At 39.4% G+C, this 12,545-nt stretch overlaps 1 protein-coding gene across 1 annotated transcript in view; it reads right to left on the minus strand.

Annotated features, from left to right (window-relative positions):
* Positions 1-12,545, minus strand: part of CCDC122 (coiled-coil domain containing 122) — a 48,445-nt gene that overhangs the window by 34,904 nt on the left and 996 nt on the right. The window lies entirely within an intron of this gene.

Raw genomic sequence — 12,545 nt, forward strand, 5'->3', positions numbered from 1 at the left:
AGGGCTGGACGAGTGGCGACAAATTCTTTCAATTTCTGTTTGCTGTGAAAGGTCTTTCTTTCACCTTCATTCACAAATGAGAGCTTTGCAGGATATAATATTCTGGGCTGGCAGTTTTTCTCTCTTAGTACCTGGGCTATATCTCGCCATTCCCTCCTCGCTTGTAGGGTTTCTGATGAGAAGTCAGCTGTGAATCTAATTGGAGATCCTCTGAGAGTGGTCTGACATTTCTCTCTTACACATTTTAAGATCTTTTCTTTATGTTTCACTGTGGTGAGTTTAATTACAATGTGTTGTGGTGAGGATCTCTTTTGGTCATGTTTATTAGGGGTTCTATGAGCTTCCTATACTAGGATGTCTCTGTCTTTCTCCAAACCTGGGAAATTTTCTGCTAGTATCTCACTAAAAAGGCCTTCTAATCCCTTCTCCCTCTCCATGCCTTCAGGAACCCCTAGGACCTGAATGTTAGGTTTTTTAATAGTATCCTGTAGATTCCCGACAATATTTTTTAGATTTCTAATTTCCTCTTCTTTTCTTTGGTTTGCCTGTTTCCTTTCCTGGTCTCTGTCTTCTAATTCCGATATTCTCTCTTCTGCTTTACCCATTCTGTTTTTAAGGCTCTCTAATGTGTTTGTCATTTGATCTATTGAATTCTTCATTTCATTATGGTTTCTCATCACTATCACAGTTTCTTGTTCTACTCGTTGTTTCATTTCTTTTTGATTCCTCCTTAATATTTCATTTTCACGAGAGAGATTTTCTATCTTGTCCATTAAGGATTTCATTAGTTCAAGAATTTGTTTTTGAGAGCTTCTTAATGATCTTACCATTTTTTTGAGATCCACTTCTTGCATTTCTTCTATCTCATCATCTTCATAATCTTGAATTGGGGTGTCTTTTTCATTTGGGGGCATCATAGTGTCTTCCTTGCTCTTGTTACCTTGGTGTCTACGTTTGTTTGGCATCTTGGAGGTGTGGCCAAAGAGCTCTGTTTGGTTCTTCAGGGTTAAGGGTGTGCCCAAGGTGACTCACCCACATTGTTCTCTGGCTTGCTCTCTTGCTCTCTCTCTCTTTTTTTTTTTAGACTCAGTTGGGAAGAAATTCCACACAGCTCACCGGGTTGCCTTTCCTTCCAGCGCTGGGGCTCAAATTCTGCAGTTGGGCTTCTGTGGCTGGGCTCTCTGGGTTCCCTGCTCTTGCGGCTCCGATCTCGCGGCTCTGCTCCCGTGGCACGGCTCGGTGCAGCAGTGGGCCACCTTGCTCTCTCCGTAGGTCTTCTGTGTCACATCCACTAGATCCCGAAGAGTTTCCTCTGCAGTTTTTTTCTGAGTCTCTTCCTGAGGGTACAGTAACTCCACTTTTGTTAAACTATGTTTTCCCAGACTGTTGGTGCGTGCCCTCACTCTTCCACCATCTTGGCTCCACCCTAAAACTCTATTTGAATCTATACCCCTGTTGACCTTAGTTTTCAAAAGAAGCCTCTCAGATCACCCCTCCCCAATCATGAATACTCATTATATATCTTGGTAAATCATTTTCTGTTATTTTCCCCAACTTCTTTATATCATTCCATTATGACTTCTAAACTTCATGTTCCATCTTCAGCTAAATGCTCTACATCTTCAACCTCTTCAATAAACTCTCACTTAACCTTTTTGCTTTGACTAAAATTCAAAGATACTGCTTACTCATCCTCATGCCACTAAGTCTGGAGGTGAGCCATTTTTCCTGTTCTCCAATACTACTGCCAAACTATTATTCCTCTCTTCTAAAATAGTCTGGTTTCTTTGAAGTTCATGCCATCATACATGGCTATTTTACCTTTCCTTATTACCAACTAGCCTCTAGATGTCCCCTTTTCATTCGTAGACAATTGTATATGACCTACTGTTTCTGTATCATTATTCTTCTATTTCTTTGAGATCTCAACATCACATAGATGATATATCTAATACTTTGACCTCTCAGTTATTTGGTGTCTTCTTGTCCATCCTCCATAGCCATCTCCAGATAATATTTGTACCGTATCCATAATCTCAGAATAAAACTACCTTATAATTTTCTAGCTAATTCCACCTAGTATTTTGACTATAAGGATTTAGTCATATCAAGTCTTTCAATCCATTGACCCTTCTGTCTTTAAACGATCCCCCAGGTCCTCATGCATCCATCTCTCCTTACCTGGCTGATACCTTTGTACATACCTTCTCTTCATTATGGCTCTTTCCCTGTCCTACTTCCCTGGAAAAATCTCCAACCAGTTGCTTCATTTAAACTCAATTAGCTGAATATGTGTAAAGAAAGACATACAATTGCACTGTGGTCTCACTTCAAATTCAAGGTCATTTATGTAAAGTGGATCCTTGATCCTAGGCCCTTAGAATTTGCCATTTCATACTTGATTATTCCTTTCCTTTTCCTCTATCTTCAAACCTCCAATATCTCTTTTCCCTTCCTCTTTCAATTGATAACATAACTACTTATTTAACTGAGATGGGGGGGGGGGCAGGAAACAGGTTGGGAAATAAACCAATCACCAGTTTTTCTACACCTGAACTAAACACTAGCATATCCTTTCCTCACAATTAATAAATTGCCCCTGCTCCTATCAAAGGCCAATTTTTCTACTCCTTTCTCACCTATTCAAGGACATTTCTTAAATTAATGTCCCCTGAACAGAATTTTTCTTTACTTGGTCAAACATACGATATTGAATGGCCCATCATAAATCAACAACCACTAGTGCCACCCTTGCTTGTTACTATACCCACCTTCAGGTATTTACCAACTTCTTCCCACTTCCTTAGTCATGCTATGCTTGTTCTCTCCTATAATTCTTGAACTCTCTAGAATCAATCATTCATTATTTAACCTTTAAAGTCCTTATCAAAGTGTCTATGACCTGCATATTGCTACATTCATGGAAAAGTTCAATCTTCAGTTTACTTGATCTACTAGTCATTTGACACCATTTGATCATGACCACCTTTTTTGAAACACTATACTTCTGGCCCGCGCTGCGGCTTAATGGGCTGATCCTCCATCTTGCAGTGCCAGCACACCAGGTGGGGGCGCCAGATTCTGTCCTGGTTGCCCCTCTTCCAGGCCAGCTCTCTGCTGTGGCTTGGGAGTGCAGTGGAGGATGGCCCAGGTGCTTGGGCCCTGAGCCTGCATGGGAGACCAGGAGAGGCACCTGGTTCCCGGCTTCAGATCAGCACAGTGCACCGGCCGCAGCGCGCCGGCCGTGGCGGCCATTGGAGGGTGAACCAACGGTAAAGGAAGACCTTTCTCTCTGTCTCTCTCTCACTGTCCACTCTGTCAAAAATTAAAAAAAAAAAAAACACTATGCTTCATGGTTTCTTTTGCTGACCATTCCTCATCATTTTTTTACTCATGTTTTGGTGTCTTAATGCTCATTTCTCAGACTTCTTTCTTTTCTCATACTCATTCCACAAGTGATGTTATTCAGGTTCTAAAGCTTTATATTCCATGTATAGGCTGACACACCTAAATTTATATTCCAGCCTAAACAACTTTCTTAAACAGTAGACCCAGATGACATTGCCTTCACCTGGATTTCTAAAAGGCTTTTTGACTAACATCTTTCAGATTGGACTCTTTTCCCCCTTGTCTATACACCTTCATTACCATTAAGGTAATGCCTTCAAAGCCTCCTCTATCTCAGTAAGTTATAATTAATCTTTCTCATTGTTCAGGCCAAGAACCTGGATTCATTAGTAGAGAGGTCTCTAAAGAGTATGGGACCCAGAATAATTTAACTGGAATTGCCTAAGGCATTCATAAAGGAGAGTCCATTGCTGATGTTGCAGAGGCCTTTTTGAAAATCCTTAAAGATACTCCATAAGTAGGTAGCTGAAGATTGTAACCCCGATCGTCCCACCCAAGACACAAGCCAGAATCTTTGAAAATATTTTTAACAGTTACATAAAAATTGTACATATTTACAAGGTACTGTTTGATGATTAGATAATACATATATTATATAATTTCAAATCATAGTAAACATATCTATCTCCAAATATTTATAATTTCCTCATGGTAAAAATATTTAAAATCCTTCTAGCCTTTTTTCCTTGGAAAAATATACAGTGCATTGTTACCTATAGTCACCCTTCTGTGCGAGAGAATACATTAGCTTTCTCCTATCTAGCTATAATTTAGAAAGTTAATCAAACTTTCCCTCTTCTCACTATTCTTCCTAGTCTCCAGTAGCTACCACTATACTTTCAACTTTATGCAATCCACCTTTATAGATTGTACATGTGAATGAAATTATGCAGCACTTGTCTTTCTGTGCTTGGCTTATTTCATGTAACACATGACCTAAAGTCTCATCCAGGTTTTTGGAAATGACAAGAATTTATCCTTTTTTATGGCTGAATAGTCTGAATAGTATTTCATTGTGTATATGTACCATGTTTTCTTTATCCATTCACCAGTGGATGGGCACTTAGGTTGTTTCTATTTCTTGGCTACTGTAAATATTGCCACAATAAACATTGGAGTGCAGATTTTTCTTCAACAGAATGGTTTAATTTCCTTTGGATACACTCATATACTCTGTAGTGGGAATGTGACAGCAAATTATAATGACATTGTACTGAGTCTCTCTTAAGATGCTAATGACTGGCCTCCTGTCAGCCTAACTGGTGTTACTTTCCAGCCACAAAGTGTTATCACAAACCTTATTGATAATCAAAATGCTCAGCAAGATGCCTAAGGTGTGTTCCTAAAGATTAGTAAAGAAATGCTGTAACACAAGTTCCAACCTTTAGTTCCTCATATGTAAAAGGGTCAAACTTTGCCTCTTCAACTGTTGTATGTAGAATAAGCATTGTTGCCGAAATCATCTGCTACCCTGGTCTAGAATTCCATATGTAAGCTGCTCTCATAAACTCTTATTTTCAGATGGAGCATCCTTCTTTATTTTTTCTTCTCAGGATTTCTGCTAAGTTTGGGGGTACATTGCTTGTTTGGCCCCTTCCAACAGTGGGATTGCTGGACCATATTGTAGTTATATTTTTAATTTTTTGAGGAACTTCCATACTATTTTCTACAAAGTCTATTATTATGCTCTTACGAACAGTACACAAAGTTCCCTTTTCTTTTCTTCTCTTTTCTTTTTTTTTTGACAGGCAGAGTTACACAGTGAGAGAGAGACAGACAGAGAGAAAGGTCTTCCTTCCATTGGTTCACCCCCTAAATGGCCACTATGGCCGGAGCTGCGCTGATCCGAAGGCAGGAGCCAGGTGCTTCCTCCTGGTCTCCCATGGGGTGCAGGGCCCAAGCACTTGGGACATCTTCCACTGCCTTCCCGGGCCACAGCAGAGAGCTGAACTGGAAGAGGAGCAACCGGGACAGAATCGGCACCCTGAGTGGGACTAGAACCCAGGATGCCGGCACCGCTGGCGGATTAGCCTAGTGAGCCACGGCACCGGCCCCCTTTTCTTGACATCCTCAACAGAACCTGCTATCTTCTTTTTTAATAAGTCAATCTAACTGCAGTGAGTTGATTCCTCATTATGACTTTGATTTGCATTTCCCTGATTAGTGATAGTGGGTATTTTTATCTTATACGTGCTGGCCATTTGTGTGTCTTCTTTTGAAAAATATCTCTTTAGGTCTGTTTGATTGGATTTTCCTTTTATATTTTTTCTTCTTTGCTATTGAGTTGAGTTCCATTATATTCTGCTTTTTAACCCCTTGTCTATTGTATAGCTTGAAAATATTTTCTCTCATTCTGTAGGCTCATCTAACTTTGCTGATTTTTTCCTTTGTTGTGCAGAGCTATTTGGTTTGATGCAATATCATTGGCCTATTTTTTGCTTCTGTTTTGAGTGCTTTGGAGGGCTTATCTTGCCCATATCAATATCCTGAAGCATTTTTACTATTTCCTCTGAGTAATCTCAGTTTCAGGCCTGACATTTAGGCTTATAATCCATTTGTGTTGGTTTTTGTACATGAGTAGAGATTGGTGTGATGAGGGTGTCATTTTTCTGCACTTGGACATCCCATTTCCCCAGATCTCTTTATTAAAAAGATGTCCTTTCTTCAAGGCATATTCTTAGCACTGTTGTCAAAGAACAACTAGCTGTAGATGTGTGACTTTTCTTTTAGACTCTATTCTGTTCCATTGGTCTATGTATGTTTTATGAAAATATCATATTTTCTTAAACTAGCATTTATTTTCTTTCATGATTATTTCCATTTTGCTTAAGAACCCATGGACGAGCCAGCACTGTGGCATAGCAGTAAAGCCAACACTTGCAGTGCCAGCATCACATATGGGCACCGGCTCAAGTCCTGGCTGCTCCACTTCCAATTGGGCTCTCTGCTATAGCCCAGGAAAGCAGTGGAAAATGGATCAAGTCCTTGGGCTCCTGCACCCATGTGGGAGACCCCGAGGAAGCTCCTGATTCCTGGCTTCGGATTGGCGCAGCTCCGGCTATTGTGGCCATTTGGGGAGTGAACCAGTGGATGGGAGACCTTTTTCTCTCTCTGCTTCTGCCTCTCTCTAACTCTGCCTTTCAAATAAATAAATAAATTTTAATAAAAAGGGACCTAGGGAAAAACAGCTTTCAGACCACTTGGTGGTTGTTCCTACCCATTCAGTGACCATTGGGAGGTGCAGACCAATCTTCAGTGGTGTGCTGAGTGCTCCAGTTTTCAACAGAAAACTGTAAAATGGGCACAGAAGGCACTTCAATATATTCTGACCAGTCTTGGACTTCAGGTTGAGTAGCAGTAAACTCTTATTACTGCCATTCCTATATAGGTCCTTTCTTGATGTTTGTCTTACAATCTTCCCTTGTATAGCCAAAATCTGAACGTTTCTTCCCTTTTCATGGTGCACACAATGCTTTTAGCAAAACCCATCGATTCCACCTTCAAATTATATTTGAGGGGGCCAGCACTGTGGCCTAGTGAGTCAAGCCACTGCCTGCAATGCCAGTATCCCATAGGGGCTCTGGTTTGAGTCCAGGCTGCTCTGCTTCCATTCTAGCTCCCTACTGGATCACCTGGGAAAGCTCCCAGCTGTTGGGGAGTGAACCAGCAGAGCCAGGATCCATTGGGCCAGATCAAAGCCAGGAGCCAGGAGCTTCTTCTGGGTCTCTCACATGGGTGGCAAGAGCCCAACCACTTGGGCCATCTTCCACTGCTTTCCCAGGCACTTTAGTAAGGAGCTGGATCAATGAGAAGTACAGGAGCTTGGCATTTCAAATAAATAAATAAATCTTAAAAAAAAAGTGCTTAGCATATAAGAAGTGCCTAACTGTGGTCTACCTCCATTCCAATTCACCCTGTTCTAACAGAATAATGTCAACATCGCAGCCAATCTTTTTTTTTTTTTTTGAAGATTTATTTATTTATTTGAAAGGCAGAGTTAGAGAAAGAGGGAGAGGCAAAGTGAGAGATCTATTAGTTCTCTCCCCAAATGCCTGCAATGGATAGGCTTGAGCCACACTAAAGCCAAGAAACAGCAGCTGCATCCAGGTCTCCCACAGGGGGCAAGTACTTGTACCATCTTCCACTTCTTTCTCAGGAGCATTATCAGGGAGCTGGATCAGAAGTGGAGCATCCGGGACATGAACCAGTGTCCATATGGAATACTGGTACTGCAGGTGTTAGTTTAATCCATGGCACCACAGCCAATCTTTCAACTTCATTCTAATTGGCGTCTTCTTTAAGAAGTCCTTCTTGATATTTCTAGAAAATGTGATCTCTCTTTTTAGTACAACTGTTTCTGTATCTCTGTTATACCATGACAGAAAACAGTATACGTCTTAGAGAATGATAGGGCTGGTTTTGAATCTAAGTTGTGCCACTTACTAGTTTATTAGGTAAATTATTTCTAACCTGGACCTCATTGCTTATCTGTAAATTAGAAACAACATTATTACTTGCCTTATTATGGTTATTGTGAGGCCTAAAAGTAATGCATGTTAAACATTAAGCAAGTTCCTGGCACACAGTAATACTCAACACATTTCTATTCTTATTATTTTGTACTATCTTTCTCCATTAGACTATAAGCTCCAGGAAGGCCAAGATGGTACCTTACTCATTTTTGTGCTCCTTAAAATATTTAATGGATTAATTTCAAGAATGAAGAAAATTAGACTTGTACAATTAAAAGTATCTGGTACTTCTTGATCTCTATTTCTGTAGTAACACTGAAGAATTCTTGGATGATATTTACCTATAACAACTATTCAAGAAATAATAAGTCTTATAAAATTGGAAAGTTTTAGGTTTGCTTTTGCTTTTTTTTTTTTTTTTTGGCAGATCTCTGTTGAATCGAAGTGATAAATAAAACTGAAAATAATCTACTGCCATCTACTGATAATTCATTAGAATTGCATAAATCAATACAAACAGACTTTAGAGAACACTCCAAGCCTTTTCAACTATATCTAAGAGAAGTCATAACATTATCAATCATCCAAAACAAATTTATTAGTTGAATTACTAAAGTTATTATATACATATTATATATCAATATCTTAGAATCTACCAAAATGAAGGATTACTCTCTAGTCTGCCCAGGTAATGAGATTCAAGTTTCAGACACTGAAAACAAGAAGCAATCACAGGGTTGGATACTGTTCATTAACTGCTTACCCAAGATAATATTGGCAACATTCACACATTCTCTACATTGTCTCTGGTTTTCTCCCAATAGTGGAATTTCTCTGAATATATAGACACTGCTAGACTATTAAAATATCTTGTTTTGGAAGCTTTAAAGGATGCCCAGACAAATGTTTCCCGAAGTCTCCTACCACCAGGACAGAAATTATAGGCCTTTGGTGAAATCTAGTCATAACCTATATACTTGTCATATTTAGGACAGTAAGGGACAAGGCCATTTTCCTCTGCTAAACAAGAATGGTTCCAAAATTAAAAGCAGCATTGTAGTAAGCTGAAAAATAGCCCTCAAAAGATATGTCCACGTTCTAACTCCCAGAACATGTAAGTGTGGTGTTATTTGCAAAAAGATCTTTGTAGATATAACTAGAGATCTTGAAATGAGATAATACTGGATTTAAGGTGCTCCCTAAATTCAATGGCAGGTGAGAGACTGAATACGCAATGACGAGATCATATATAAAAATTGAACTCTGGAGACCAGCATTGTGCACACCAGGTTAAGCCTCTGCTTGCAATGCTCACATACTATATCAGAGTGCGATTTCAGTTTTAGCTCCTCTGCTTCTGATTCAGCTTCTAGCTAATATGCCTGGGAAGGCAATGGAGGATAGTCCAAGTGTTTGAGCCCCTGCTGCAAATGTGGAAGACTAGATAGTTCCCGGATCCTGGCTTCCACCTGGTCCAGGCCTGGCTGCTGTTGTAGCCATTTCAGAGAGTGAACTAGCAGATGGAAGATTCTCTTTCTCCCTCTCTTAAATAAATAAATAAATAAATAAATAAATCTATCTATCTATCTTAAAATACATGTAGAAATTTGATCCACAATCTGTATCTATCTATCTATCTATCTATCTATCTATCTATCTTAAAATACATGTAGAAATTTGATCCACAGTCTGTATCTATCTATCTATCTATCTTAAAATACATGTAGAAATTTGATCCACAATCTGTATCTATCTATCTATCTATCTTAAAATACATGTAGAAATTTGACCCACAATCTGTAGCAACCAATACAAGAAACCAACCTATTAGCTACAGTAACCAGTCTAAGAAGCCAGGGCTGCTATCTACAAATCAGACTTATAAAAAACTCTCACTATTATCTACTAACAATCCAGAAAGTTAACCTAAGGCAGTACTTGACTAATAATTGACATCTTCTCTAATTTTTGTTTCTACTTCAAATTTGGAACAAAATATGCCCCTAACTAATCACAAAGGATAGCCTAATATCTAATTAGTCTGCCAGCAGCTGTGCCATAACAACAGCCTCCAACAAGGGCAAACCCATTCTTCTGCCTGCCTTTGCACTCTGCCAAATATACTTGATGATGGTTCACCACCATATAAGCTCTGAATAAATAGCCCTTGCTTATCCTCATTTGGTTTGTTTTATTTCCATACAGGTGTTCTTATAAGAGAAAGGTAGGGAGGGATTCTGATACTCAGTATACACAGGGAAGAAAACAATGTGAAGATTGAGGCAAAGGAGGCCCAAGACATGCAGCCACTAACCAAGGAACATCTGGAGCCACTAGAAGATGGAAAGGGCAAGGAGAGCTTTAAAGGGTGCAAGGTCCGGAAAATACGCTAACTATAATTGGCCTCCATAATGGTGAGAGAATACGTTTTCATTATTTTAAACCACCCAGTTGTTAGTAATTTGCCATGGCAGCCTTAGGAACTAATACAAGTTTTGATAAGGAAATTTGCATCTGTTACATGGCCTTTTCTGGAAAGACCCATAAATTTTAGTGCAAATGGCTTAAAAACAACTGTTCACAGCTTTTTAAATTCTACTTGTTCTCAAGAGAAAATTTACATAGTGTTGTAAGAATGTCTGGGGATTTCCCCAGTAGTTCCCCTGAACAGCCAGGCTCTATCTCTGCCCTCAAAATGCTCCAAGTCCATGAGGGAGAAAGACACATAATAAAATAATTAAAAAGGAAAGGTAGAGTTAATGCTTTCTTAACCTATGAACACTTGATCTCTAACCAATTAACTCACTCTATTTCCTTTATAAGTCATATGGAGCTAATCCCCATATGCTAAATGCTCGTGATTAGGAAACTCTTCTCTAGTATATCTGCCTATTTCTGCTTCTACTAGTTGAACCGTTCCATCTTGCCATGAGTTCTTTGTGTTTGTTTCCAAACCTGTTCATTCCAGTTGTACTTCATACTGTGTTTTCATAACTTAGTTAAATGTTATGTAATCAGTAAAATACTATGAAGTGTGTTTCTTTAAATTCTATGTTTAGTGTAAAACAGATGTGTGTGAGATAACTATAAAACATTATAAAGAATAAACATGCATTCAGATTACTTCACAAGTGCCTTTAAGTTACTTTCCTTTTACAGGGACAAAATGTTGCGAAATCTTTGCCTATAGTATGAAGTACTGGTTATGTAAGACATAAAATGCAGAACTACAAACAGCAGACCGCATGCAAAGAAAAGGGCTTGGACTTTCTCAAGAGATTGGGAACAAGTATATAATTGTTTTAGGCTACAGTTAAAAGTTTAAGGTATTTTTCTTACTTTTTAAACAATGATCTGGCTTAACTGTTTTTTCCTTTTCTGGTAAAGAAAAAGCATTACTTCAGTTTCTAATTCTTCTAAAGTATACAATTCAATGTTTAACCAACATTTTCAATTTACTGGTTGGCTATGGATCCAGATGGCATGTGTGAGAGGGATTTTTGTACAGGAACAATATGCTAATGAAGAAGCCATTAATTTTTCTTGTTGAGGGATGGGGATTCAAGGAAGGTTCCATATAGAGAAAGGTTCCATATAAGGGGGGGGGGGGGAGGTTAAGTACAAGGAATAGCAAATGTCAAGGCTAAAATCATGTGGCCTATCCACAGAACAGCCTTTATGTGGCTCAGGAATAGGAGAGTTATTTTTCCAACCTATGCATTTGAAACATCTGTAGAGGTTAATACAAAAAAGATGGGGACCAGCATGTGGAACAGCAGGATAAACTATTGTCTTCAGTGCTGGCATCCCATATGGGTACTGGTTCTAATCCCTGCTGCTCTTGTTCTAATCCAGCTTCCTGCTAATATACTTAGGAAATCAGAAGAAAGTTTAAGTGCTTGGGCCACTGCCACCCACAAGGAACACCAGAATGGAGTCCTCCTGGCTTCTGCCTGGCCCAGTCCTGTTTGTTACTGCCATTTCGGGGAGTGAAAAAGTGGATGGAAGTTCTCTCTCTCATGCTTTCCGTAATTCTGCCTTTCAAGTAAATAAATCAATCTTAAAAAGGCTTATAAAAGAAAACGTGTTTAGGCATGGCTCACAGAGGCTTTGATTCACTGTGTGTCTGGAATGGGGTGTCTGCATTATTGTTATTTTTTTAAAGTACCACTTGTAGTTCTTCCAGCCAGAATTGAGAACCAGGGGAGTAGGGTGTGTGAGAATGTAGTGCAGGATTAGATGAGGATGGAACCAGAAGGTAAAAGGAAAGAGGATGGGGCTGGAGTTGGGGCCTAGTGGGTTAAGCCATTGCCTGCAGGCATTCCAAACCAGCTCTCTACTAACGACCCTGGAAAGCACAGGAGGATTGCCCAAGATTTTGGGCCCCTGCACCCATGAGGGCCACCTGGAAGAAGCTCCTAGCTCCTGGACCCAGCTATTGTGGCCATTTGGGGAATAAACTAGTGGAAGATCTCTCTGTCTTTTCCCTCTTTTCTCTCTGTTAACTCTTTCGAATAAATGAATCTTTTTTTAAAAAAGGAAACAGTCAAACTCTGTCTTCCCCAACAGACTCACTCTTCTGAATAGTTTTGCTACCACTACTGTTGCCTGAGGGAATACGAAAACCCATCACTGTCCATAAAAACAGAGATAAATGTTTTAAAC

The sequence above is a fragment of the Lepus europaeus genome, chromosome 6, assembly GCF_033115175.1.
Source record: "Lepus europaeus isolate LE1 chromosome 6, mLepTim1.pri, whole genome shotgun sequence".
NCBI lineage: Eukaryota > Metazoa > Chordata > Mammalia > Lagomorpha > Leporidae > Lepus > Lepus europaeus.